The sequence below is a fragment of the Hyla sarda genome, chromosome 3 (assembly GCF_029499605.1).
Source record: "Hyla sarda isolate aHylSar1 chromosome 3, aHylSar1.hap1, whole genome shotgun sequence".
In the NCBI taxonomy this organism is placed as follows: Eukaryota; Metazoa; Chordata; class Amphibia; order Anura; family Hylidae; genus Hyla; species Hyla sarda.
Genome location: NC_079191.1, coordinates 397,320,214 through 397,341,705, shown reverse-complemented (window position 1 = coordinate 397,341,705; position 21,492 = coordinate 397,320,214). Strand labels below are relative to the sequence as shown.

Below are 21,492 nucleotides of genomic sequence, written 5' to 3'. Positions count from 1 at the left end.
TGATCAGTACATGCTGGGAATTGTAGTTTTGCAACAGCTGGAGGCACACTGGTTGGAAAATACTGAGTTAGGTAACAGAACCTAACTGAAGGTTTTCCAACCAGTGTGGCTCCAGCTGTTGCAAAACTACAACTCCCAGCATGTACTGACAGACCGTGCATGCTGGGAGTTGTAGTTTTGCAACAGCTGGAGGCTCACTGGTTGGAAAATACTGAGTTAGGTAACAGAACCTAACTGAAGGTTTTCCAACCAGTGTGCCTCCAGCTGGTGCAAAACTACAACTTCCAGCATGCACGGTCTGTCAGTACATGCTGGGAGTTGTAGTTTTGAAACAGCTGGAGGTTTGCCCCCCCCCCCCCCCCCCCTCATGTGAACGTACAGGGTACATTCACATAGGCGGGTTTACAGCAAGTTTCCTGCTTCAAGTATGAGCTGCGGCAAATTTTTCGCCGCAGCGCAAATTCCTGGCGGGAAACTCACCGTAACCCGCCAGTGCGAATGTACCCTAAAAACACTACACTACACTAACACCTAATAAAGAGTAAAACACTACATATACACCCCCTTACACTGTCTCCCCCCCCCCCCCCCCCAATAAAAATTAAAAACGTATTGTACGGCAGTGTTTCCAAAACGGAGCCTCCAGCTGTTGCAAAACAACAACTCCCAGCATTTCCGGACAGCCACTGACTGTCCAGGCATGCTGGGAGTTTAGCAACAGCTGGAGGCACCCTGTTTGGGAATCACTGGCATAGAATACCCCTATGTCCACCCCTATGCAATCCCTTATTTAGTCTTCAAATTCGCATGGCGCTCTCTCACTTCGGAGCCCTGTCGTATTTCAAGGAAACAGTTTAGGGCCACATATGGGGTATCTCCGTACTCGGGAGAAATGACACTACAAATTTTAGGGGGCTTTTTTTCCTTTTACCCCTTATGAAAAGGAAAAGTTGGGGTCTACACCAGCCTGTTAGTGTAAAAAAAAAATTTTTACACTAACATGCTGGTGTTGCCCTTTACTTTTTATTTTCACAAGAGGTGAAAGGAAAAAAAGACCCCCAAAATTTGTAACACAATTTCTTCTGAGTACGGAAATACCCAATATGTAGGCATAAAATGCTCTGCAGCACACAACAAGGCTCAGGAGTGAGAGCGCACTATGTACATTTGAGGCCGAAATTGGTGATTTACACAGGGGTGGCTGATTTTACAGCGGTTCTGACATAAACCCAAAAAAATCTACAGACCCATATAATGTCTTGTTTTTTGCGTGACCAATTGCACTTTGTAATGAAACCTCTCATGTATGGTGAACCCCCCCAAATTTTTTTAGGGAGGAAATTTTAATGAAATCCACAATTTTGCACATTTTGGAGGGTTTTGTTTTCACACTGTACTTTTTACGGTAAAAATGACATGTGTTCTTTATTCTTTGGGTCAATACGATTAAAATGATACCCATGGCTAGATACTTTTATATTTTTGTACTGCTTAAAAAAAATCGAAAACTTTTTGTACAAAATCAGTAATAAAAAATTGCCCTATTTTGACCACCTATAACTTTTTCATTTTTCCGTATATAGGGCGGTATCAGGGCTCATTTTTTGCGCCGTCATCTGTACTTTTTATCAATATCAGATTTGCATATATATATTTATATAAAAAATTTTGGAATAAAATGTGACAAAAAGCAGCATTTTTGGACTTTTTTATTTTTTACGTTTACGCCATTCACTGTACGGGATCATTAACATTATATTTTGATAGTTTGGACATTTACGCATGCGGCGATACCAAAAATGTTTATTAAAAAAATTACACTTTTTGGAGGTAAAATGGGAAAAACTGACAATTTTTATTTTTATTGGGGGAGGAGATTTTTCACTTTTTTTTACTTTTTATTTTTACATTTTTCAACTATTGTTTACACTTTTTATCTATAGAAATCATTTGATTGCTAATACTGTTCAGTATTATCGGAGATCTTCTGCTCTGGTCTGCTCGAACTCAGACCAGAGCAGGAGACGCCGGGAGACGGACGGAGGCAGCAGTGCTCCGTCCGCCATTACAGGTGATCTGATAGCCGCAGCAACGCTGTGGGCGATCCAATCATCTATTTTAAACTGCGCTTTGCTGCAGATGCTGTGATCTGTACTGATCACGCCATCTGAGGGGTTAATTGCAGACATCCACGCGATCATGGATGTCCGCCATTGCCGGCGATTTCCTGGCTGCTGCTAGCAGCCAGAGCCTGCTGTGTATGACGCGAGCACTGCTCCGATGCTTGCGCTCATACACAGGACGTAAATGTACGTCCTGGTGAGCGAAGTACCGCCAAACCAGGACGTATATTTACATCTGTGGTCATTAAGGAGTTAATATATAGACATATTTACACAGAGAACCCATTTAAAGGGGTACTCCGGTGGAAAAATTTATTTGCAAATCAACTGGTGCAAAACACATTTCTTTATTACTTCTATTAAAAAATCATAATCCTTCCAGTACTTATTAACTGCTGTTTACTCCAGAGGAAGTTGTGTAGTTCTTTCTACTCTGACCACAGTGCTCTGCTGACACATCTGTCCGTGTCAGGAACTGCCCAGAGCAGGAGAGGTTTGCTTTGGGGATTTGCTCATACTCTGGATAGTTCCATACATGGACAGAGATGGCAGCAGAAAGCACTGTGTTCAGACAGAAAATAACTACACAACATCCTCTGGATCATACAGCAGCTAAAAAGTACTGGAAGGATTCAGTTTTAATTTAATTTAATTTTTATTTTTATAGAAGTCATTTGCAAATATGTTTTTACTTTCTGGCACCAATTGATTTGCAAAACATAGTTTTTTTTCACCAGAGTATCACTTTAAATGGGTTGTCTGTGTAAATATGTCTATATATTGAAGTGCTCAAGATGGGTAAAAATATCTAATGCAAATCCTTCTCCAGTGCCCGTGTATATCTTTCTGGAGCCAGTTGACATGAAAAAAATTGTTTTCCACTGGAGTACCTCTTTAAAGGCTGGGTTCACACATTGTGGCTGATGTGGAGGTGGAGGCGTGTCACATGGGTTGGAATTGCATAACAAACTTCATGTAGGTGAAACACATAAGGACCATGAGAGGAATTAAAAAAAAATGGCAATTTATATGCCATACTAATGTAAAACCCAGCCAGTGTAGGATCACACTCAATTTATCAAGATGCACACACCTCTTGATAAATCCAGTTTCCTCTAAGGCTACCCATGGCTGCTCCAGGCTTCAGCTACAATTGTTGAAAACTCCTGTCCCTTTACATTAAACCATGCCTTCTCTGTGAAGCCCCACCCTTTTGGCGAGTGTGGCACAGACTGGCAACAAATTTAGGCCATTTGTTTCATCTGTATTTGCTGTTAAAGCTGAAGCAATTTAGTAGTTGGTACAGTCTACCACAGTATTTCCCAACCAGAGTGCCTCCATCTGTTACAAAACTACAAATTGCAGCACGCCCAGACAGCCAAAGGCTGTTTCGGGCATGCTGGAAGCTTCAGTTTTGCCATATATTGGTTATAGTGCGGGTGAATAGTTGTAAAAAGAAGTGTAAGTTACATGTTTACATTACATATATCTAAAGTTGCTCCTTGCTATAGCGCTCCAGCATGCAATGGAGGTGGGGAGCCGGCTCGCCTGGCTCGCCCTGCTCCTCATTAATATTCCACCCTATACTGCCCCCTTCAATGAAATCAGAGCTGGGTGGGGGGTGCTTAGGGATGAGCGCTCTGCTTCTGGCTCTGATGTCTCCAGACCATAAAAATTGTCCCCCATAGTGCCGGCAGTAAAAAATGAAAGATGTACATACCTTCCTCTGCTCCCCCGGGGCCTCCGGTAACCGGCTCCGGTCTCCACCGCAATCCACTTCCTGGTTGCCGGTGGTCAGATGAATCAGCCAATCACCAGCCGCAGCGCAGTTCGACTCCACTGGCGATAGGCTGAACGGTAGTGTGAAAACGCTTCAGGACACAAAATTCTTCACTACACCGGAACCTGCGGCTGGGGCCGAAAACGTCACACTGCCGCTCAGCCTATCGCCGGCCGAGTCAGACTGCGCTGCGGCTGGTGATTGGCTGATTCATCCGACCACCGGCAACCAGGAAGTGGATTGCGGTGGAGACCGATGACGGTGGAGCGGAGGAAGGTATGTACATTTTAATTTTTTTACTGCCGGCACTATGGGGGACAATTTTTATGGTCTGGAGTTCTCCTTTAATAAGCCACGTGGGAGCTGTGGGAGCCAGCTCCCTGCCCCCAGTGCTTTACCAGAGATCAAATAAATGTTTTTCCATTAATAAACATTTAAAACCCTCCTTTCCTGTTTATAATTGAAAATACAAAAATCTAAACAATAAAAATTTTTAATAAAAACAAATAAATCTAATTGTTATCACTGTGGCTGGAAGTGTCCAAACTAATAAACTATCACAATATTTATACTGCACAGTGAATACCATCACAAAATGCTTAGTGGCAGAATTACTCTTTAGTGGCAGAATTACTCTTTAGTGGCAGAATTACTCTTTTGGTGACCTTGCCTCCTAAATAAAAAGTTTTTATTTCATCAAAGTGAAAAACATGAAAAGTAACTATTTCATTTTTGTGTAGCTGTAAACATACTGACTGTCCGAGTAAAGTGAACTTGTAATAACCTGCAATAATTTGTGCTGCTCCAAGAAAACAAAACACGAAAAACAATTGGGGAGATTTATCAAAACCTGTGCAGAGGAAGAGTGGTGTAGTTGCCCATAGCAACCAATCAGATTGCTTCTTTCATTTTCCACAGGCCTCTTTAGAGGCCTGTGGAAAATGAAAGAAGCAATCTGATTGGTTGCTATGGGCAACTGCACCACTCTTCCTCTGCACAGGTTTTGATAAATCTCCCCCAATGTTACCAATCATAGTTAATCTCTTCCATTGAGAATCCTCCACAACCGTCTGAACATGATTTAAAAAAAAATTTGTCTCAACAAGTAAAGTTTACACTAATGCACACAATAAACAGTGAATCCTTTCCTACTTTAAAGCACACGTCGGAATTTCCGTGCAGAATTCAGCAGCAGAAGAGTCCTGTTGAATACAACGGGATTCTGCTGTACTGTGCACATGGCGGAATTTCTGTGCCAGATGTTTCTGGCATTGAAATTTAGATTTCTGTGTCCGCAAAAAAAAAAATGAACCTGTCCATTCTTTTCTGCGGACTCTGAACGGAATGCATAGCCGGCTACGAGGCAGCGCATTCCTGTGCAGTCTTAGCGTTAGCATATTATACCAGCGCCCGCAGACCGCGGAATGTCTGAGATTTTCTGTGTGTGGACATAGCCTAAAGGTACGTTCAGTTGGGCAGGTCTACAGCGAGATTCCCCTGTGGACTTCATTGAAGTCAATTTAATTTGCTGCAGAAAATCCACCGTAGAAAACCCCCTGCAGCTCAAAACCGCAACATGTTGTAAACCTGCCCATATGACTGTACCTACGGGCTAAGTTTCCACACAACATAAGTTTCCTACAGGTCATGTGATTTGTTTATCATGTAAAGAATTAGGAAAAATTTGGCGATGCTGCTCCAGATTTATCATATTGTCGCAGTGACCATGATAAATTTTGCGCAGATCTACACCCAGATCATTTTCTACCGCCGCTTTCAGATCACGTCTACCCTGCTTCTGAGGAGCTTGTTTGTTTGTGCATTTGGCTTTTTTTGTTTTAGCTTAAATTTTAAGGCAAATTAATGTCTAAAAGAAGGTCTGCAAAGAGAGTCTCCCTCACATTTGAATAGCCGCAGGCCAGGGAAAAAAAAAACTTTAGTGATCGAGAGACGGAGGTTTTAGTTGAACAGGTATTTATTTTTTATTTTTCACCTTTCACCTTTTTTTTTTTGTTATCATCACTTTGTCGAATATTTTTTTTAACTTGGGCACATGAAATTGTGAGATGTTGCTAACAATCATATTGTTTCTTACGCCTTTACCATTCCTTTTTTGTACCTTAAAAACATATCTGATTGTTTCATATGGACAACTGCTTTACTTTTCCTTTGCACATTTTTTTAATTTTTCACCTTTTATGTCTTTAAACTTTTTTATTCTCTACCTTACTCTCTACCTTATTCTCTCTCTCTCTCTCTCTCTCTCTCTCTCTCTCTCACTCTCTCTCTCTCTCTCTGTCTCTCTCTCTCTCTGATCATTTTTTCTATTTTTGGCAAACTGCCAGGAGTAGCAATGATTTGTTTTTGGTTTTTTTGCGCCAGTTGCGGCAAAATTTGCTCAAAAATCAAAAACAGGCAGATAAAAAAAAAAAAATGGTCTAGCAACACCAAAAGGTCAAAATGATGGATTTTAGAACTTTGAAAAAAAACAAAAAACAAATAAAATCCGCAATTATTAAAAACAAATTGAATCTTTTCTTGTTTGTGCATTTGGCTTTATTTGTTTTAGCTTAAATTTTAAGGCAAATTAATGTCTAAAAGAAGGTCTGCAAAGAGAGTCTCCCTCACATTTGAATAGTGGTTTACCTTGCCGCAGGCCAGGAAAAAAAAAACTTTAGTGATTGAGAGACGGAGGTTGAACAGGTATTTATTTTTTATTTTTCCCCTTTAACTTTTTTTTTTTTTTTGTTATCATCACTTTGTCGGATATTTTTTTTAACTTGGGCACATGAAATTGTGAGATGTTGCTAACAATCATATTGTTTCTTACGCCTTTACCATTCCTTTTTTGTACCTTAAAAACATATCTGATTGTTTCATATGGACAACTGCTTTACTTTTCCTTTGCACGTTTTTTAAATTTTTCACCTTTTATGTCTTTAAACTTTTTTAATTTTCTACCTTACTCTCTACCTTATTCTCTCTCTCTCTCTCTCTCTCTCTCTCTCTCTCTCTCACTCTCTCTCTCTCTCTCTCTCTCTGTCTCTCTCTCTCTCTGATCATTTTTTCTATTTTTGGCAAACTGCCAGGAGTAGCAATGATTTGTTTTTTTTTTTTTTGCGCCAGTGGCGGCAAAATTTGCTCAAAAATCAAAAACAGGCAGATAAAAAAAAAAAATGGTCTAGCAACACCAAAAGGTCAAAATGATGGATTTTAGAACTTTGAAAAAAAACAAAAAACAAATAAAATCCGCAATTATTAAAAACAAATTGAATCTTTTCTTGTTTGTGCATTTGGCTTTATTTGTTTTAGCTTAAATTTTAAGGCAAATTAATGTCTAAAAGAAGGTCTGCAAAGAGAGTCTCCCTCACATTTGAATAGTGGTTTACCTTGCCGCAGGCCAGGAAAAAAAAAAACTTTAGTGATTGAGAGACGGAGGTTGAACAGGTATTTATTTTTTATTTTTCCCCTTTAACTTTTTTTTTTTTTTTGTTATCATCACTTTGTCGGATATTTTTTTTAACTTGGGCACATGAAATTGTGAGATGTTGCTAACAATCATATTGTTTCTTACGCCTTTACCATTCCTTTTTTGTACCTTAAAAACATATCTGATTGTTTCATATGGACAACTGCTTTACTTTTCCTTTGCACGTTTTTTAAATTTTTCACCTTTTATGTCTTTAAACTTTTTTAATTTTCTACCTTACTCTCTACCTTATTCTCTCTCTCTCTCTCTCTCTCTCTCTCTCACTCTCTCTCTCTCTCTCTGTCTCTCTCTCTCTCTGATCATTTTTTCTATTTTTGGCAAACTGCCAGGAGTAGCAATGATTTGTTTTGTTTTTTTTTGCGCCAGTTGCGGCAAAATTTGCTCAAAAATCAAAAACAGGCAGATAAAAAAAAAAAATGGTCTAGCAACACCAAAAGGTCAAAATGATGGATTTTAGAACTTTGAAAAAAAATAAATAAAAAAAAACATCAAATAAAACCTGCAATTATTAAAAACAAATTGAATCTTTTCTTGTGCTTTTTTATAGGAGAAAAAATTGTGAAGAAGGGGAAAAAAAAAGCCATGTGGGTATGGCATTTCATATTTTCCTACTGATTCCAGATAACATCTGGCTACAAATAGAAGAAAGTTTACTTTTTTTTCTTATTCTGAACTTTATAGAACTGCCCTGCACACATTGGAGCCTGAATTTTTTATGTTTTGCTGTCATTCCTTAAGGGAGAATTCAAGAAACATTATGCAGAGATCACCTAGTTAGTTGACAAAAGGCGGCTCTGCAGAAGGAGTAAAGATCAGCCTTGTAATCTCTATAAAATAGGACTGTCAGCAGGACATCGTGTCCAAGAACAAATCAGATGCTCACAGCAGGTAATGACCATTCGCTCCAGCTTTTCCTATTCAGTCCATGTTGCAGGTAGGAACATTATGAGTGAATTTTCAGTATTTTGCACATCAAGTTCCACATACTAGACAGAACGCCGCCTGTTGTAAATGCAGGTGTATATATCTCTCATCTCTAGATACCACTACCATAGACTTTATGTCTCCAGAAGTATTAATCTGGGACTGTGCCGTAAATAGGATGTATTGGTCCATCAAGATGTCACTGGTTACTTTTCATGGCCAAATAATTCATCTCATTTAACAAAACGTTTGCTAGAACTATGTTTATTGGCAAAGTGTAGTGTGCAGGAAAATAGTGTTATAGACAACTTTATAGGGGTACTCCACTGGCCAGCGTTCGGAAGTAAATGTTCCAAATGTTGTCTTTGCGATGTGGGGGTCGGCCACGCCCCTCATTACATCAGAGGCGCACACCCTCAATGCAAGTCTATGCATTTACCTCCGAACGTTGGCCAGTGGAGTACCCCTTTAAGTGTGTTAAAAAGGGGTGTATGCAAGCAGACCCTTTAGTATAAGATGTCCTAATAAAGAGACAATAATAAATGCATCCCCCTAATCCTTTGAGCAGGTGACATGAGACTTACTTGGCAATGTTGTTCATTTAAAGGGGTTATCCAGGAATCAAAAAAAACAGACCTAATTTCTTTCAAAGACCATGCCCTGTCTGTCTCCACTTTGGGTGTGGTATTACAATTTGGCTCCATTCACTTCAATGGAACTGAGCTGCAGAATCACACTCAACCTGGAGACAGACAGGGAGCGGTCTTTGAAAGAAATTACCTCTGTTTTTCGATTCCTGGATAACCCCTTTAACACACCTGGATGGCTTCAGTTTTTAAATCTTCTCTCTTAAACCTCCACAAGTAGGAGGATCTTTTCCAACTAGGAATGCCCAGGCCACTACTCCAAATATAGTCCCCAAAAGGGTTTAAAGGGTTTATTCCAGTGCAGTTCCCTAGAAGAAGAGTCATACAGGCAGATGTCTGGGCAAACAGAGTTTGAATAACAAATAACAGGCAGTAGGTCAGGGCAGGTAGCCATTGAGGGAAATAGTCAGGAAACAAGTTGGGTCAAAAATATTTCACAAAGAAAAACCTTAACTGTTGAATCAGACTGAGGAACCATATTGCTCAGGTACTGAAGTATGGGGACTGGTCCTTAGATCGCAGCCTGTCAGAGTCAACAGACATGGTGAGCGATGGGCAGAACAGGAAGAGGACAATTATAGGATATTCTAATAGTGTTGCTCGCGAATATACACAATGCAAATTTTATTCGCGAATATCGCATATTCGCGAATTCGCGAATATAGCACTATATATTTGTAATTACGAATATTCGTGTTTTTTTTTTCCACAGTACACATCACAGTGATCACCCCTCTCTGCTTCCAGCCTGTGTGGTGTAAAGAAGGCTCTAATACTACTGTGTGAGACTGACATGCTAATTTTTGCATATGCTAATTTTCGCATATGCGAATTTGCACATATGCGAAAATAAAACGCGAATATTACGAATATGCAAATTTAGCGAATATATGATGAATATTCGTCCATATATTCGCAAAATATCGCAAATTCGAATATGGCCTATGCCGCTCAACACTATATTCTAAATTAAATTCCTACAGCTAAGAGAATTTTTACGCAAATATAATGGTCAGCCAAGTCATTTTAAGAAAAAAATGTCAACTACCTGTAGACTATAAATGTCTGGGCACTCGGCAATTAACTCTGCACAGATGTTCTGGATATGGCTTCATAGCCTGGTGATCATGTGATGAAGACTTTAGAAGACCCAGATCAGCTTTGCAGAATGTTGGGGGGCTGTGTTCCCCCTGTAGATCACCGCTGGGACCCCCACGATCTGTGAGGTATCACAGAAAAAAAATGTCAAAAAAATAATTTGAATATCTGAACACTTTAGGCTAGGTTCACACTACGGAATCTCCAGACGGAAAATTTCCGTCTATAGATTCCGAGTGCGGCCAGTGCCGACTGAATCAGCCAGTGCTAGGACTGCGCAGTCCCCAATAGACTGCAATGTGTTCCGCGAGTATTTCTGCCTAAAGAATGAGCAATGCCATTCTTCAGGCGGAAATTTTAAAGCGGATTTTCTGAAGTGTGAATTGGTGAACGGAAAACCCATTCACTAGCATAATACATTTTAGTAAGCAGAATTTCTGCCGGCAATTTCAAAGGGGAATTGCAGGCAGAAATTCAATAGTCTGAACATAGTAGCTTTCAAACCAAGATATACTGAAAAAAAATCTGTGTCTGGTCAGGAAGGGGGGATATTGAGCCGGATCTTGAAGCAGGTAAGAACTTTGTAATGTTTCATTTCTCTTGAAGAGGTTCTGCAACACAATTTAACATTGATGTTGAATTTGTACACAGTTTCCTGTACATCGATCGCTGGGAAGTCACGGAAGGTCTGTAAACTAGGCACAGAAGGCTGTGTTCACAATAGCATCATGGCTCCCATTGCTAGAGAAGTCATAACAGCTATGTCAGGTTTCAACTAGATACCAGCAAATCCTGACCAATCCCATGAGGCTAAGTTTCCACTTTATTTTTTTCCTGGCAGTTTTTGGCTATCTGCCACTGCAGTTTTTGAGCCAAAGTCAGAAGTGGATCCATTGGGTAGGAGAAGTGTAAGTCCTTCCTTTATATGACCTATTCCTTTTGAATACACTTCTGGCTTTGGCACAAAAACTGCAGTGGCAGATATCCAAAAACTGCCAGGAAAAAAAGCAGAAAAGTGGAAACTTAGCCTTACCCTTAAAGGACCCATCATGGTCCCAGAGTTTTAATCAGAAGAATCGTGCAGACTGAACTATTCTTGATGAAAAAGTAGTGTAAAGTCCAATGGAAACCACAATGCACCCTAACGCTGATGTGCGCCATAGTTAAAGGGGTACTCCGCCCCTAGACATCTTATCCCCCATCCAAAGGATAGGGGATAAGATGTCTGATCGCGGGGGTCCCACTGTTGGGGACCCCCACAATCTCGGCTGCAGCACCCCAGATATCCGGTGCTCCAGGGCCGGACTGGGTGTAAAAACCAGCCCTGGAAAAAATTACATACCAGCCCCATAGTTTTGCGTCGTTATACCAGCACGTCATCATTTTCTTGCTCATAAAAGGTAAAATCATGCATTTTAAAGCATATTAGTTTCCCCACATTAGGTGCAGTATAGTTCCCCACATTAGATGCAGTATAGTTCCCTACATTAGGTGCAGTATAGTTCAACCCACATTAGGTGCAGTATAGATCCCCACATTAGATTCAGTATAGTTTCCCCCCACATTAGGTGCAGTATAGTTCCCCCACATTAGGCAGGCAGTATAGTTCCCCCACATTAGGTGCAGTATAGTTCCCCCACATTAGGTGCAGTATAGCTCTCCACATTAGGCGCAATATAGTTCCCCACATTAGGTGCAGTAGAGTTCCCCCCACATTAGGTGCAGTACAGTTCCCCCAACATTAGGTGCAGTATAGTTCCCCCCCACATTAGGTGCAGTACAGGTCCCCCACATTAGGTGCAGTATAGCTCCCCACATTAGGTGCAGTACAGCTCCCCACATTAGGTGCAGTACAGTTCCCCCAAATTAGGTGCAGTATAGTTCCCCCACAATAGGTTCAGTATTGTTCCCCACAATTGGTGCAGTCACTGAGGACAAGCAGGGCTCTGTACACCGAGGACAAGCATGGCTCTGTACACAGAGGACAAGCAGTGCTCTGTACACCGAGGGCAAGCTGGGCTCTGTACCTGAGGACAAGCGGGGCTCTGTACACCGAGGACAAGCAGGGCTCTTTACACAGAGGACAAGCAGTGCTCTGTACACCGAGGACAAGCAGGGCTCTGTACACTGAGGACAAGCAGGGCTCTGTACACAGAGGACAAGCAGTGCTCTGTACACCAAGGACAAGCAGGGCTATGTACACTGAGGACAAGCAGGGCTCTGTACCTGAGGACAAGCAGAGCTCTGTGCACTGAGGACAAGCAGGGCTCTGTACACTGAGGACAAGCAGGGCTCTGTACACTGAGGACAAGCAGGGCTCTGTACACTGAGGACTAGCAGGGCTCTGTACCTGAGGACAAGCGGGGCTCTGTACGAGAGAGAGAGAGCAGCCAGGGTGGTGGGCGCACTGATCGGTGGTACAGTGAACTCCGACGTTGCGCTGCTGCGCTTAGACGTGAGGTCACGTCACCCCCACGGTGACGCAGCAATACGCCACGCCGGAGCTCAAAGTGCCTCTCCCAGGCAGCCGACCACCCAGGGCCATAAGTAAGAATCAGGGCTGGCCTGGGACAGTGCAGGGCCGGCCCTCTTTTTCTGCTAAGATATTTATTGTCGGCGCCAGGCGGCCTATGCGGGCCGCCTGTGCAGCCCGCTCTGGGCTGGTGCAAGGATTTTTGCCGCCCTAGGCGAAAATGAATTTTGCCGCCCCCTTGACCCCGCCCACTGGCTCTGACCTTTTACTCGCCCACCCTTACTACTGGGCTGACACACTGTAACAAACCACTTCCTCATTTAATCTCCTTACTACTGGGATGACACACTGTAACAAACCCCTTCCTCATTTAATCTCCTTACTACTGGGATGACACACTGTAACAAACCCACTCCTCAAGTAATCTCCTTACTACTGGGGTGACACACTGTAACAAACCCCCTCCTCACGTAATCTCCTTACTGCTGGGGTGACACACTGTAACAAACCTCCTCCTTATGTAATCTCCTTACTACTGGGGTGACACACTGTAACAAACCTCCTCCTCATGTAATCTTCTTACTACTGGGGTGACACACTGTAACAAACCTCCTCCTTATGTAATCTCCTTACTACTGGGGTGACACACTGTAACAAACCTCCTCCTCATGTAATCTCATTACTACTGGGGTGACACACTGTAACAAACCCACTCCTCATGTAATCTCCTTACTACTGGGGTGACACACAGTAACAAACCTCCTCCTCATGAAATCACCTTACTACTGGAGTGACACACTGTAACAAACCTCCTCATGTAATCTCCTTAGAACTGCGGTGACACACTGTAACAAACCTCCTCCTCATGTAATATCCTTACACAAGTATAGCATACAGTATCACACATTATAGCATTAGATAAAGGGACTCAACAACCAGTATCTGTGTATCTATAGGGGGATTAGATACACAGCTCAGCAGACAATATCACACATAGAGCGATTAGATAAGTGTTGCCCAACCAGGGTGCCTCCAGCTGTTGCAAAACTACAACTCCCAGCATGCCCGGACAGCCAAAGGCCGCAACATCTGGAGGCACCATGGTTGGCAAAAACTAATGTAGAGGTATATACCAGCTGTATACATATCTGTATACCATATAAGTGATTACAATTACATTTTGGGACTCACAATTACATCTCTTCTGATCAGCGTCGTCCTCTTTCCTTTTCTTCTCCATCCGGCTCAGACCGCCACAGCGTCTTCTTTCAGCCAAAACTTCATCTCTTCAGCATCTGCAGGACAAACATGTTAGACCCTGCATTTTTCCAACGCTCTCTATTGCCGATCCCCCCTCCTGCCCCCCTGTGCGATTTCATTAACTCCCCCCCTCCTCTCCCTTACATGAGGAGGTTTGTTACAGTGTGTCACCCCAGTAGTAAGATGATTACATGAGGAGTGGGTTTGTTACAGTGTGTCACCCCAGTAGTAAGATGATTACATGAGGAGTGGGTTTGTTACAGTGTGTCACCCCAGTAGTAAGGTGATTACATGAGGAGTGGGTTTGTTACAGTGTGTCACCCCAGTAGTAAGGAGATTACATGAGGAGGGGGACGATTTAATTGACCCCCCCACCCCCTCCTCCCCACCCCTGTACGATTTAATTAACCCCTCCACCCCACCCCTGTATGATTTAATTGACTCCCCACCCCTGTACGATTTAATTAACCCCCCACCCCACGACGACTTAATTAACTCCCCACTCCACTAATCCCCCGTACCCCCCTCCCCCGTGTCAGGAGGCAGCGTGTCTCCTCACCAGCGTGTCTCACAGCAGGGCGCTCTCCGGTGATGACGAGTGATGTCCCCCTGCGCAGCGTCAGGGGCGTCGCTCGTCCTCCAGTGCCTGCCCGCCGCAGGCCAATTAGAATGGTGAGCGTGGCGGAAGGGTGATGCGGGGGGGGGGGGGGGGATGGGCGGTTTGTCATCCCTGCTCCGCTCCTGTATTAACATGCGGGACAGGCAGGCCAGTCCGGGCCTGCGGTGCTCAGGATGTCATGGTCACGCCCCACTTGTGATGTTATGGCCATGCCCCCTCAATGCAAGTTTATGTGAGGGGGCATAATGTCACGAGCGGGGCACAGCCATGATGTCATGAGCCTCCGGCACTCCGCTGCACCGACTCTCTAAACAAACATAGGGTGCAGCAGGGAGATTGCGGGGGTCCTTTGTATAGGGGATAAGATGTCTAGGGGTGGAGTATTCGTATAAATGTGATTTCAGTGACCTTTGAAGCACAGGTGGTTTAGAAATCCTCCTGTAGAATGTTAAATATACAGCTGAGGAGCAACTTAAAGGGGGGAGACTTATCAAAATCTGTGCAGAGGAAAAGTTGCCCAGTTGCCCATAACAACCAATCATTTTTCAGAGGCATTGTTAAAAATGAAAGAAGTGATCAGATTGGTTGCTATGGGCAACTTTTCATCTGTACAGGTTTTGATAAATCTCCACCCAAAGAGTTTTAACACAAATGTATTTAATTTTTTTTTTTTTTTTTTTTAAAGTCTGGCAGCTCACATGAATGGCCCTCCTCTATGAAACCTTCTCGTCCTATGAGGACATATTGGAAAGGGTTGAACTGTTTGGATGCTTATTGCGGAAATATCTTAGTGAACCTATAATTCAAATAATGATAAACCCAGTGCACAGTAGGGCTTTACATTTTCTTTCCTGTTCATAAAGGTTTCTGCAGCGATTGTATTCTACTATACAGTTCCATGCACACAATGCACAGTCCTAGATGCTCCTAACTAAATATTTGCATCCATTCAACCAAATAACCTCTATCAGATTTAAGCCATGCATTCACAATGGGCTATCAATCATCACCACCTGATTTACAGCTCTTCTAATCTTCCACTTGAATCGATTACCCTCTGCCTCTAGCCCTAGGAATCCATGTGAACACCACTGCTGAAATGCTTTATTTGATTTATAATGGTCTCATCTTCTGGTTTATATAATTTTATAATAAAACTGATTTGTTTTTCGATAGCAACAATAAATCAGCTGTGCGAAGGCCCAGAGAAACCTGAATAACCAAGACCATAAAACACACTTAGGGATAAGCAAGAGGATAGAAAACAAATAGGTAGTTACACGACCTAAGGACATGTAAGATCTATAATGGGTCAGGTAAGAGAAGACAAATACAAAAGTTCATTAAAGTCTTTCCAGGCTCGATAGGAGGATGAGAGTGAAACAGTACAGGCACAATAGAAAAATAAGAATCCAACCATTGTGGAATTAGACTTAAAGGGGTACTCTGCTCCTAGACATCTTATCCCCTATCCAAAGGAAAGGCGATAAGATGTCTGATCGAAGGGGAACCATCACTGGAGACCCCTGTCATCTCAGCTGTGGCACCCCAGACATCCGGTGCACGGAGCTTACTTTGATCCATGCCGGATGACTGGCGATGCGGAGCGGAGGCTCGTGATGTCACGGCCATGCCCCTCAATGCAGGTCTACGGGAGGGGGTGTGACGGACGTCACGGCCCCTCGCATAGACTTGAATTGAGGGGGCATGGCCATGACGTCACGGGCATAACTTCACGAGCCTCCGGCGCTGCACTCAACGCTCTAAACGAACGCTGAGTGTAGCAGGGAGATCATGGGGATCCCCAGCAGCAGAAGCCTCACGATCAGACATCTTATCAACTATCCTTGGATAGGGGATAAGATGTCTTAGGGCCAAAGTACCCCTTCAAGCCCATTATGCCTAGCCCATGATGCAGTACAAGTCTTTTTATTTTACTGTTGTCTCTGACCTTTCCCAGCATTCCATGCAGCCAAAGACAATATGCCACAAGTCACATGGTCTTTGGATGACTCGTTTTTGCAGCTGTGTTCCCTTTAGCTGTGTGCCTACAGCTTTAGGGAAACTACAACTCCCAGCATGTCCATACATCCTTTGACTGTCCAGGCATGCTTGGAGTTGTAGCTTTGCAACAGCTGGAGGCACATGATTGGTAAAACTCTGTGTTACAGCTGTGTTGCTGCAGGCTGTGTTCCTCCTGCAGCCTTGTCACTCAGCCATCTCGTGTCCTTGACCCTTGGACACACTCATGCTGCTGTGAGACTCATTAGTGTTCCAGGAGGTATGGGGACCCCTAGTGGTGGGATTTTCAAAGGCAGTTTTCCTTAATAAAATTTGACTTTTTTTTTAAAGAAGTATATTAGAAAACTATTGTTTTGTCAAGATGTACAACATATGAAAAGTTTTTATATCTGACAGTGCCCATTTAAATTGTATGTAATTTTTTTCTTGGCCTTGTTTGCCATAAATAATACAGGCTGCCCATGTTAATAGCTCACATGCATTTCCAAGAGAGTTAAGCATTTCTACACCCCCTCATCTTTCTTTATACCAAGGACAACAAATACACCCATGCACAAAGATATAACTGCAGAATTGCTACACTTTACTTTCAGACATTTCTCCTTGTTGCCGAGCCTTTAATCTTTTGGAAAAGAACACTGTGCAAACCAAATGTAGTGCATGGGAATTTTGTATAAACTAAATCCCAAGCCCCATTACACAAGGTTTCCTTGGATCCTGTATATAAAAAAGAAAAGTACAGCTGCTGTTCTAAAACTAGACTACAAGCCTGGTGGTCTGTGTACAGTGTGCACTGTGTCTACGAATGAACTACTAAACAGGACAAAATGAAGCCAGAATTCAGATTTTTATTTTCTAGGTTTATTTCAAGGAAACTTCTGTTTTTGTGAAACATATTAATTGGGGACATTTATCAAAACCTGTGGAGAGGCAAAATTGCCCAGTTACCCTTAGCAACCAATCAGATCGCTCCTTTCATTCTTAACAAGGCTTCTGAAAAAGGAAAGAAGCGATCTGATTGGTTGCTATGGGCAACTGGTCAACTTTGCCTCTCCACAGGTTTTGATAAATCTACCCCATTAGGTTTATGTACACCAATTCATCCGTCCATCAATACCGTTGTTTCCAGGCAACAATGACTGTTACTCAGTCCATAGTATGTACATTTGGCTTTCCGAATAAAGACAAGAAGAAATTATGGAACGCTTCTGTCCCTTCATTCTAGCGATTGGTGGAGGTCTCATTAGTTGGACCCCCACAGGCCACAACTTCTGACAGGTCTCTATATGTCTAACGTTGCATGAAATATTTTGTAGATAGATCTTAAAGTGATTCTCCACCTTTTCTTACCCTTTAATTGTAAAGTGAAATATTTTCTGCTGATCTGCTGATTTTCTGCCTGATCCATACACCTCAGGTGCTAGTTGTAAAGTACAGTTGACCGTAGACACTGGAATCTACTTAGATATAATGGGGATCTGTCACTTTATCACTGCCTTTCTGTAATATGATCTACACAAGTGGTCTCAAATTGTAGCCCTCCAGATGTTGCAAAACTTCAACTCCCAGCATGCCCGGACAGCCGTGCTGATCTACATGGCATCTTTAGCAGCTAAGATATATAACATAGGGTTGTTACTATTGCCCTATGTTAAACCAGCACCACTTTCTCCATGCTTACTTGGATGATCCCCCAACTGGGTGACAATTCCTCCCCTGACTAAGGGCACAGGGCCTGGTCTTAGGAAAATGGGTAGTCAGAAAGACACTTTAAGGGTCTATTCACACATACAGTATTCTGCGCAAATTTGATGCGCAGGATTTCAAGCTGTGTTCAGTCATTCAGTTTACATTAAAATCTGCAGCAGAAAATCCTGTGCATCAAATCTCCGCAGAATTCTGTACGTGTGAATAGACCAAAAAGGGGTACTCCGCAGGAAAACATTATTATTGTTTTTTTTTTTATCAATTGGTGCCAGAAAGTTACAGATATTTTTAAATGACTTCTATTTAAAAATCTTAATCCTTTCAGTACTTCTTTTCTTTTTGAATTTCCTTTCAGTCTGAACACCGTAAATCCCTGCTTCTGTACTGTGCACAGCACTGAGCCCAGTCAGCGCAGCATTTTGCTTGTCCCGCAGGCCGCGAGCAATGCAAGGACATCATCACTCACGGTGTGCAGGGTGAGAACAGCAGAGTGCTGTGCCGCACAGGAGGAGAAGCTGTGCCCTGCTCAGAACAGAGAAAAAGGAGGCCATGGTAAGGTAAGGTAATTGGGATTTTTATTGAGGTGAGGGGATGGAGAAGATTAGCTGTCTGCATTACCAATCTGCCTACCTGCATTACCCATCTGCCTAAACTATCTGCTACCTGCACTACCCATCTACCTACACCACCTGCTTACCTGCACCACCCATATACCTACACTACCTACACTACCTGCACTACCCATCTACCTACACTACCTACACTACCTGCAGTACCCATATACCTACACTACCTGCACTACCCATCTACCTACACTACCTGCCTACCTGCACTACCCATCTACCTATACTACCTACACTACCAGCACTGCCCATGTACCTACACTACCTGCACTACCCATCTATCTACACTACCTGCCTACCTGCACTACCCATCTACCTACACTTCCTGCCCACCTGTACTACCCATCTACCTATACTACCTACACTACCAACACTTCCCATCTACCTACACTACCTGCACTACCCATCTACCTACACTACCTGCCTACCTGCACTACCCATCTACCTACACTTCCTGGCTACCTGTACTACCCATCCACCTACACTACCTGCACTACCCATCTACCTACACTACCTGACTATCTGCACTACCCATCTACCTACACTACCAGCCTACCTGCACTATCTATCTACTTACACTACCTACTGGCACTACCTACTTACCAGGGGGCACTATCTACCAACCGGCATCATCTATCTACCAGGGGGCACTATCACCTACCAACCTAACTACCAGGGGACATACCAATCCCCAAACCAGCTCACCTTCCCACACAAACTAGATTTGTAAAATCTGCTGTAAATGTGCGGAGCCTAAAATGTTTTTATGGCCCATCCTGCGGTGACATGGTTGAAAAAAATTAACGGTTGGAAGGAGTATTCATGGCGGTCTGAGGAAAACAAAGAGGCCCCCATGTGAGTCACTACATGTAACTGCACTGTAATCTATTATATGGTCTGCAGAGCCTGTGTAGATCTGAGGTCACCACTATACGGGCATTGAATGGGGAGGGGGGGGGATATTGGTCTGTGCACAGTGGCTTTTTTTCATTATCAGTATGATGGTATAATCTCCTCACTATGTGAGGGTGATGCGTAATCATGGTTTGGAGCAATTATTTGTCCATGGTATAGTGGTGATATTAGTCTGTGTGCAGTGTTTTCTATTTACTATCATTATGGTAGTATTATCCCATCAGTATGTGTTGGTAATGATGGTGGTCATGGTATGGTGCAATTCTTTGTCCCTTGTATGGTGGTGATATTGGTCTCTGTATAGTGGTTTATGTAACAACAGTATAATGGTATTAGTCACTGCAGTAGTAATATGTCATCCTTGTCAGGAGGTAATGTATTGTGTTTCTAAACCCCAACCTGGGAGAAAATCTTGTGTGCGCCGCATGTGAGCAGTAAAGCATACACTGTATGCACATATACACTGCCATTCTCTTATATTCACAGGCCAGGCGGAGATGCACATTCAACTGGCCCACAACTACCAATCAACTTTCCAGGAAACTGTTCATCTAGGAATGCTCGGACCTGACACCCATAATGTGGGGGTCACCATCTTGCTGGAAAAACTCAGGGAACGTGCCAGCTTCAGTGCATAAAGAAGGAAAGACATCAAGTGGATTGGTAGTCGTGGGTCAGTTGAATGGCCCCCAAGGTCTCCCGATCTGACCCCCTTAGACTTTTATCTTTGAGGTTATCTGAAGGCAATTGTCTATGCTGTGAAGATGCGAGATACTGGAAGCCTGTGCTACCATTTCTCCTGCGGTGTTGCCATCAGTGTGTGAAGAGTGGGAGAAGAGGGTTGCATTGACAATCCAACACAATAGGCAGCACATTGAACACATTTTATAAGTGGTCAGAAACTTGTAAAGAATAAAGCTACGTTAAAACCAAGCACATCATTGTTTTTCTTGTGAAATTCACAATAAGTGTAATGTGTCACATGACCCTCTTCCTATTGAAAAAACAAAAGTTGGATTCAAAATGGCCGACTTCAAAATGGTCACCATGGTCAACACCCATCTTGAAAAGTTTCCCACCTCACACATACTAATGTGCCACAAACAGGAAGTTAAAGGGGTACTCCGCTGCCCTGTATCGGAAGCTCCGCTCCTCAGCGTCCGGAAGTTTATTGTTCCGAACGCTGTGTGCAGGCTTCCGTGTTCAGGGCCGCCCCTCGGGACATCATGCCCGCCCCCTCAGCGAAAGTCTATGCGAAGGGGGCGGACGTGATGTCACGAGGGGCAGCCCTGAACACGGAAGCCCGCACACAGCGTCCAGAACAATAAACTTCCGGACGCTGGGGAGCGGAGCTTCCGACACAGGGCAGCGGAGTACCCCTTTAATATCACCAACCATTCCCATTTTATTAAGTTGTAAAAACAGAACAAAATAAATCTCCACAGTCAAAACCTTTTGTGGTAGGAAAAGGTTAGAATGTTGGATGTAATAGCAAGAAAAAACTATTGGTTTATTCCAATGGAGAACTAATATTTCAATATTCTAAAACTTTATATGCTAAATTATTTACCTCTATTTAGAATGTGAATTATGTCCTCTATCCAGCCCCTAACAGCAGCCTACATAATAATAAATCATTCAGGCTGACAGATGTATTTAAGCAACACTATCAAAATTCAAGAAAACAGTCTATAGTAAACAAGTTATTGATATCCTGCCAACTAATGAAGATGGAAAAAGGAACTCAGATACAGTGCCAGTATTTCTACATTTCCATCTACTCCAGTAAATACATAAATATTTAGAGGAGA

At 42.8% G+C, this 21,492-nt stretch overlaps 1 protein-coding gene across 12 annotated transcripts in view; it reads right to left on the bottom strand.

The window, feature by feature from the left end:
- Positions 1 to 21,492, bottom strand: part of FSHR (follicle stimulating hormone receptor) — a 171,588-nt gene that overhangs the window by 131,362 nt on the left and 18,734 nt on the right. For 4 of the 12 annotated variants that reach the window (XM_056568053.1, XM_056568055.1, XM_056568051.1 and 1 more), the window contains exon 2: positions 13,727 to 13,830. The exons of the other annotated variants lie outside the window; for them this stretch is intronic. The gene's annotated coding sequence lies outside the window, so the exon portion shown is untranslated. The remainder of the gene's footprint in view (positions 1 to 13,726; positions 13,831 to 21,492) is intronic. 12 annotated transcript variants of the gene reach the window in all.